Genomic DNA, 8,369 nt, shown 5'->3' on the forward strand with positions numbered 1-8,369 from the left:
CACAGTATGCTAGAGATTGGAAGGGACCTCAAAAGATCATCTAGTCCAATCCCCCTGCCGGAGCAGGAACACCTAGATAATGTTACACAGGAATGTGTCCAGGCGGGCTTTGAATGTCTCCAGGGAAGGAGACTCCACAACCTCCCTGGGCAGCCTGTTCCAGTGTTCCGTCACCCTCACTGAGAAGAAGTTCCTTCTCAAGTTTAAGTGGAACCTCTTGTGTTCCAGTTTGCACCCGTTACCCCTTGTCCTATCATTGTTTGCCACTGAGTAGAGCCTGGCTCCATCCTCGTGACACTCCCCCTTTATATATTTATAGACACTTATAAGGTCACCCCTCAGTCTCCTCTTCTCCAAACTATAGAGACCCAGCTCCCTCAGTCTTTCCTCATAAGGGAGATGCTCCACTCCCTTAATCATCTTTGTTCCCCTGCGCTGGACTCTCTCCAGCAGCTCCCTGTCCTTCTTGAACTGAGGGGCCCAGAACTGGACACAATATTCCAGATGGAACAGGGTCTAAAATTTACCTCAAAGGAAAGGAGGAAATGCACCATGACAGAATTGCCTAAGAAAAAATGTGAAACAACTGTAGGTAAATAATGTTCCTGTCGAAAAAGTGGCTTTGTACAATTATTCTGAAGAGAAGCCACAGTGCCACTAAGTAGAGCTAATTGTTTTCTTTCTAATTCTTCATTCATTGACCCTATCCTCACGCTACATAATGAGATGAACTAATACTAGTGAACAAAAATATAATGACAACTGGCAGTCTTACACTTCAGTGATTGTGAGAAAGCATTTACCAACAGATGCTGTTATAGCAAGACACTGAAAATTTACAGATTTCTTTGTAAAATAATTTAAATTTTCCAGAATATTTCTCAGTACACCAGTGATTAAAGGATTGCTTTGATGTCACTGCCAGCACAGGTGATCTCCCTCCAATGTCTTATATTGCTGTGTGACAAATATCTGGCACAGAGACTGGAGTCCCAGGGGTGTTTGGCAGTCTTGGTTTGCTCAGGATATCTATTCATCAGTAGATGAGATACAACAAAAGACAGCTTAGTCAGAACAACAAAACTATAAGGTCTTATAATCAACAGGTCAAGAAACAAAGGCTATGAAAATAAATATGACCTTACGTGGCACCACTGTTCTAGAAGGAGCAACTGCAAGCATTGTTGTCACATTTATTTACCCAGGCAGTACATCTCACATCCCCTGTGACTCTGTTTGTGGTGCTGGGCTCAGATGGGCAAGGGAAGGACTACTGGTGAGAATACACAGTCTGATATAAATAATGTCTTCACTAAATTGTGGATCAGGGAGAAGCAATCGGTTTACCAAGTACTTTTTAACAACTTTCAGTTGGAGATCTGTATCAGATGTCCACAATGAAATTATGAGACAATGATTGGTGACAATGTGAGGTCACGAAAAGTAGAGATAAAGAAGGTAGAATACGTTGGCCATATCCTGACAATACTGAATATCAGACTTAGTGACCCAAGGGCCAGAGGAGAAGATGTTGACTTGGTGACTTGAGGAATGATCCTGCATGATGTGAAGGACTGAAGAAGTGGCCTTGCAGGTTAGCAGATGGATCACATTAAAAGTATTGCTCTACAATAGGATTAGTTACGGGCAAATGACCTCTGCCTTATGTCCCACATGTGAGGGGTGGATTGCTTTAGAGCACCCTTTTATGCTGAAGTTTTCTTTGTATAGAAACCAGGCATATGGTCTCCCCACACTGTCAAGACAATGGCTATATTCATGCTGTCTACTGTAAGCAGCCTGGAGTTTCCTCCCATGACCAGTTTTCCTTACTTTTACACATTACAAGCCTGTAAACCTGCTAAAGGTTGCTTTGGACATCTCACTTCCAGCATAACCATGTGTGGTGGGTTGACCTTGGCTGGACACCAGGTGCCCACCAACTGCTCTATTACTCCCCTCCTTAGCTGGACTGGGGGACAAAAAGTATGATGAAAGGCTTATAGGTGGAGATAAGGACAGGGAGCTCACTCAGCAAATACAGGGCAAAGAGGCTGGGCTTGGGGAAATGAGCTTAATTTATTACCAATCAATTCAGAGTAGGCTAATAAGAAATAAAAAGTAGGCTAATAAGAAATAAAAACAAATAGAACACCTTCCCCCCACCCCTTCCTTCTTCCCAGGCTCAACTTCATTCCTGGTTTCTCTACGTTCTCTCACCCAAGTGGCACAGGGGGATGTGGAATGGGAATTGTAGTCAGATCATTATATGTTGTCTCTGCCACTCCTTTCTCTTTATATTCTTCCCTTTCCAGTCCTCCATGTATCTCTTCAATGTGAGTCTTTCCCTTGGGCTGCAGTTCTTCACAAACTGCTCCAGTGTGGGTCCCTTTCATGGGGTGCAGTCCTTCAGCAACAGCCTGCTCTGGTGTGGGTCCCTTCTCTGGGATGCAGACCTTCAAGAAGAGACTGCTCCAGCCTGTGTCCCCCATGGGGTTACAAGTTCTGCAGCAAACCTGCTCCAATGAGGGCTCCTCTTTCCATGGGCCACAGGTCCTGCCAGGAGCCTGCTCCAGTGCAGGTCACACCTCCTTTGGGCATGCCCCTGCTCTGTTGTGGGGTCCTCCGTGGGCTGCAGGGGGGATAGTTCCATTGTGGACCTTCATGGGCTGCAGGGGGGACAGCCTGCCTCACCATGGTCTTAGGGGAATCTTTACTCCAGTGCCTGAAGCACCTCCTCCTCTTCTTCTTCACCACAGTTGTTTCTCTCAAATATTCTCACTCCTCTCTTCCAGCTGCTATTGTACAGCAATTTCCGCCCCCCCCCCCCCCCCTTAAATACCTCGTCCCAGAGGCGCTACTACCACCACTGATGGGTTCAGTTTTGTCCAGTAGTGGGTCTATGTTGTAGCTGGCTGGCATTGTCTCTATCAGACATGGGGGAAGCCTCTAGCAGCTTCTCACAAAAGCTACCAGTGCATGCCCCCACTGCCAAAACCTTGCCTTGCAAACCCAATGCACTGTGTGCTTACTAGAAAAGATTTTCAGGTACAAATCATTCAACCAGGGTTTGGTTTCTATTGAATGTGCCAAGAAATTCACAACACATCACCAACTTTGATAGTTGATAGTGCCTTTTGTGACCACCCCTTACAGGAACAGGATTTAAAATATTTGTTTCTTTCCAGTTACACACTGATTTGGATTGCATTTAAAACGGGGGAGACTTAAGTATGGTTACCCTATGTAATGCAAATCATCCTTTTAGATGGGTTTTAGAAACATGAAACATTAATTCCTCAAACATATCAAGGAACTGACATCTCTTAGTACTGTAACCCAGTAAAGTCCATTTCCAACAAGAAAGAGAGTTTTTTCTTAACTCAGCAAATATTTGCATTGAACTGTGTTAAGAGTGTTCATCATCCAGGGATACAGTCATAGGGCAGTAATAATTACACCAAGAGGTTTTGCAAGTTCCAACATGGCTGTTTACGTGCCTGTTTTCAAAAATAAATACCTACTAAAGGTGTGTACATGCCGGGGTATTCGTCCCTTCACCTCTCAAGGCTTATTAATGTATATATTCCATAGCTACATTGAGGATCATAGGCAATTACTGGAGAGCACATCACTCAAATCTCTTCACAACTCAATAAATACATATGTAAAGACAAAAGGAATTAAAAAGGAACAGATGGTGTTAGGAGATAGAAGAAATTAATCTTCTCTCGTTTTATCTTGAATCTGAAAGTACATTCTTCACTGAAGGTTTTTAACAACCATGGAGAGAAAAAAGCATATTTCAGACGAAGAACTAGGACAACATAATTGCTTAATACAGAGGCATGGACTGGCCAATTTTTTTAAATCACTCCCATAAAACTTAGAATTTTGGGGGATATTTTTCCATTTCTGACTACTTTTGACCCTGAGAGGGTTTATGGCCCCAACAGGAGAGAGAGCAAGAGCAGGCTGCAGCCACCTCACCCTAGGTTTTGCTCATGGTAGCTCACCCCAAATGTGTCCTGTGAGGGTTTGGGGGCAATACTTTTTGGAGGACAAAGGGCTTGTTTCAAGCCAGATGAGTTCCCTGAGCCAGTTTATTGCCTGGCCACACAACTGTGTGTGCTGGCAGAAGGGAAGGATCAGAGGACGAGAGGTGGCATATGTGTGGGAGCTGGTAGAATGGGACTTGATCTGCGCCAGGATCTGAGCTGGCTTAACATGACCATGCAACAAGAGTGTAACCTGGCGTTAAGGCATTGGAGTAATTGTAATTAAAGGTTTCTGTTTTCATTATAGATCTGGTTTGTCACTGAACTTGAGCTTGAACTGAACAAGCATACAGAAGCCATTATTTAAATGTCCAGTTCCATTCAGCTTCAGAGTTAAATCGCAGATCTGGACCAAGGGTCCATTGTACCAAGCTTTGTTACCCTGAGTTCAGTGTGTTCTTGCACTTCACCTTTCAGATATCTATTTCTTTCACTAACAGGACAGGTAGTCCAATGCAACACAGTGGCCTCCCCAAGAGGAAACACTGACATTTACATCTCCTCTCCAGCTTCCGGGCTCTCTTTGCACTTTGGGCCATGAAAGCAACCAAACTTCATCACAGCAGAACTTGCCCAGAAGGAACATGCTGGGGCAAGAGGCTCTGACAGATGTGGCCTATTAGGCTACTACCTCCCTTTCCTCCTCACCTTCTCTGGGAACCCACTAGCACAGGCTGTTCCTGTATCACCAACTGGTCCTTTTTCACACATGGGAAGGAGTTCAGCAATAGCTTTGTATGCTTGTTTTTAGACTGTAGCCCCATCCACATTTACTTTTAGAGACTTCTGAATTCAATTTACATGTATAATGCACAGTTAATTACAGGTTAAATTAAGCACACGAAAATCAAGATTTGATGATCTGTTTTATTAAATCAGGCTGTGTAAGATTAACAGCTATTATGAAATAAATGGAATATGTAGATAACTCTTACCATTTCAGTGGCTCATTTACAGAGCCATTAATTCTCTGGGATGCAGTGAACATACCAATGGGGACCAAGTTGCTCATGCTATAAATACAGTTCCATCCTTTGTCTTCTTTTCCATCAGGCTGCTGCCCAAGCACACCAGAACCTGAAATTTCCTATGGTTTAATGACTATCTAGTATTTTATACCCGAAGCTTTATGTCTTTTCTCTTTCTTACCTAAGTACAAGCTTTTAGAAACAGTCTTTGCTAGGAATAATGAATTTTACTAGCAATATGCATCTTGCTATAATGTCAGGGTCTGTCTTTTCCATCCCTTAGGCAGAATAACAGCAAAATTAGAGGAGGGTGTTGCAATATCCCATCCTGTGTAAGACTTGAGAAGAACTTCGTGGTCAGCCTTTTTCCATGAAACCCTGTCAGGCTGTTGTTCAGAGCACTCTGGGGAGCAGGGTTCAGGTCTTACATGCAGAAACGGGGCTTATGTGTGAGTTTTCTACTGCACGGATACCACTGCCCATAGAGTGCTACATAAACTGTGGATTTCTTTTCTCTGATAGGCTTCAGGATCCACCATCTAGCCAAAACTACTTGATGCATTTTTCTCAGCTATAAAAATAGTTTGGGATTAACTAAAACAACATTCAGAGACAAATTTGCTGTAAAAATAAAAACTACCAATTTACCCAGCTGCAGCTGTAAATGTCCTATGTTCTGCATGCCACGCTTAGTGAGGCATCTGTGGGGAAATAAGGATGTTTTCTAGGAATGAACTTAATTATTCAGTAGCAGTTCTTACAGTGATCAGAAAGAAAGGTGTACGCTATTTATTTATTTTAATACAAAAGAGCTGTTCTTTGAGGTACTGATCAAGCTAAACAGAAAATCAAATTAACTAAGTATGGGCTTCAATAGTACACACTGGCTTCTGCTGAGACTGAAGCAAATTATTCCCAAACAGAAGCAGTGTCCACCAAGAGAAATTACTTGATTAAAAACAACCTCCATGTTGCTTGACTCGGTATTCAGTATCTTTAACTTTGGACTAAGAAGGCAACATTCTCTGGGAAGATACAAACCAAGCTGTATTTGAGTGGTTTTCTACATGAAATAAGCATAGCTATAACAGTGAAGATAAAGAAAAGAAAGACAAAAACAGGATTTAAGGAAAGGCTCTTATTTGCATTAATATTATTTATTTGCTTTGCGTCCATGCCTAACAGCACCCATCATGAAGCAATACCCTATTACGTGAGGCACTGTGCAATCACAAAAAGAAGGGGCAGGGTGTGCTCCAAGTGGTTCACCATTTAAATATAGCACTGCAGACAACAGGCAAGTATTGACTAATGGAGGAATACAAGGACAAGCAGTCCTGAACAATTTCTGCCCAATGTGGCTGCTACCAGAGGATAGTTTCCAGCTGGACCTATGGAAGTGCTTTTGAGGTGTTCTTGGCAATGAGAGCCATGGGCAGATACTCAAAAGCATTTGCTGGAAGATGTGACAACAGGATGGTGGATGGTGGACATCTTCCAGGCCAGATGGAAGATAAGAAGCCCTTGGGGAAGGGCTTGTGAGTGAAGAAAAGGTTTATGGAACAGAGAAGAAGGGGGCAATAAAGAGGTGCAAGAAACATGGATGAGAGAGCTGGAAAAGTATTTCCTTGCTTCTGGGTGATGATCAGAGGGCTCTCCCAGTTCAGACAGGACATAGAGTCCTTTCCTCAGATGAATGAACAGACGCTTTCTTAGGAGAATCAAAAAATAAGCATGACACAACGCTTACTGTGAGTTGAGTCCATGGGACTCCTGCTTTGAATCCCTCAGCATGCAGTAGAAAATTGAAATTGTCCAGCCCCTTGAGCCAGGCAGGAGGGAGCACACCAACCAGCCCAGATCACCTGGATGTAAAGCTAAGGGTCAAACCAAGGAGAGGAGAGAAGGATTTACAGGAAGCAGAAATAAGTCAAAGCACCACTCCCCAGCACAACTTAGCTATTTTCTATCACTTCAAGCTCAGCAAAAACAGGATTTGCCCACAGTTTCACTGGGATTTTCTTTTCTTCAGATAGAATGATTTTTTAAACAGGCCAAAACACGCAAAAATTAAACATCAGCACAGTTAAGGACAACTGAAACAGAGTTCTCAAAACTGTTCCTGGAACATATTACAGTCCTTTGTAGTACTGAAAAAAAATGGGTTGCTTCAAACATTTCCCCATCATCCCAGGACAGTATTACTTATTGCAATTACCACTCACCTTAACAATTTGCTTCCTTTAGCTAACCAGGTTCATTCGTTCCTGCTTACAACAGTGCCTTTGACAGCACCTGAGTGCCTCCAGCCCCCTAAGGCCCCCAGCCCAAAGCCAAGTCTCTCTCAAGTCCTGTAATTGGCAACATGAGGAGGCAACTCAGGTGTTAGTCAGGATGAATCACACACCAGAAATGCTCCTCTCTCTCAGTTGACTGTGGATGGAGCTGAGTAGGCCTGCCGCCAAAATCTGTGCTTAAATGTCTAACATGCGATAAAAATAGGCATCTGTAAGACTTTCAGCTTGTAATAGCTTCTTTTTTACCCTTCCCCTTGTTTCTAAACTTGTAGAACACACTTTTGTTTAAATCCTGAAGCAGAGATTTTGGCCCATAGGTGTGAGAGAAAGCTTCACGTCACTGAGAGCACACAACCCACCACCCTTCTGAGAACATAAAGAAGGAACAAAAAACAATGATTCACCTTTCTGTGCTTAAATGTCTGGGGGTAAAACCACCTACTTTGAATGTGCAACTGAAGAAAATTGCTGTTTATAAGGTGGTGGTGTGAGAAAAACTAATGATATGAAAGAGTTTGCCTTTCAGGGAGGAGAAGGACAACAAGACACTAAGATAGGCTATCAGAGAGCAGGAGAGGGAAGAGAGGGATGATACCAGCAGAAGAAATGCTGGCAAAAAAAGTGAATAAACAAAGCAAGTAATGACATTGATATGGTACTGAATTAAAAACTAATCACGGGATCATGGAATCATATGTCAAGGACATGACAGGAAGCAGAGAGGTCATCTTGCCCCACCTCTAAATCTGATTATGCCTATATCAGTCTTTGCTGGTATGTTACAATCTGTTTCTAAAATACTGCAGGTCTCTCAGGCCATCTGTTCCAGAGCTTACTTTGTCCGAATGTCTTTCTGCATGACTTGCTGCCCTGGGCTTGGCACACATAAAGTTAGTTTGGTCCCCTCCTCTGGGTAGCAACCTTTTATCATAACCCAAAGAGCATTAACATCCTTTCCCCCTCTCCCTCCTCCCCTTCGGCCCTATCTTCTCTAGATTAACCAAACCAAATTCTTTCTCTTCTTTCCAGGTTGGTTTTGGGGGAGT

General features: G+C 43.1%; 1 long non-coding RNA gene across 1 annotated transcript; it reads right to left on the minus strand.

Annotated features, from left to right (window-relative positions):
• Positions 1–5,013: 5,013 nt before the first annotated feature.
• LOC134173887 (uncharacterized) lies at positions 5,014–8,118 on the minus strand. The gene is made up of 3 exons (XR_009968433.1): positions 6,777–8,118; positions 5,675–5,727; positions 5,014–5,135 (listed from the first exon to the last, which is right to left on the minus strand). It is a non-coding gene; the product is annotated as an uncharacterized LOC134173887 (long non-coding RNA).
• Between the last annotated feature and the right edge of the window lie 251 nt (positions 8,119–8,369).

The sequence above is a fragment of the Pezoporus occidentalis genome, unplaced genomic scaffold (genome assembly GCF_034315485.1).
Source record: "Pezoporus occidentalis ecotype Australia unplaced genomic scaffold, CSIRO_AGI_Poc_V1 ctg56, whole genome shotgun sequence".
In the NCBI taxonomy this organism is placed as follows: Eukaryota; Metazoa; Chordata; class Aves; order Psittaciformes; family Psittacidae; genus Pezoporus; species Pezoporus occidentalis.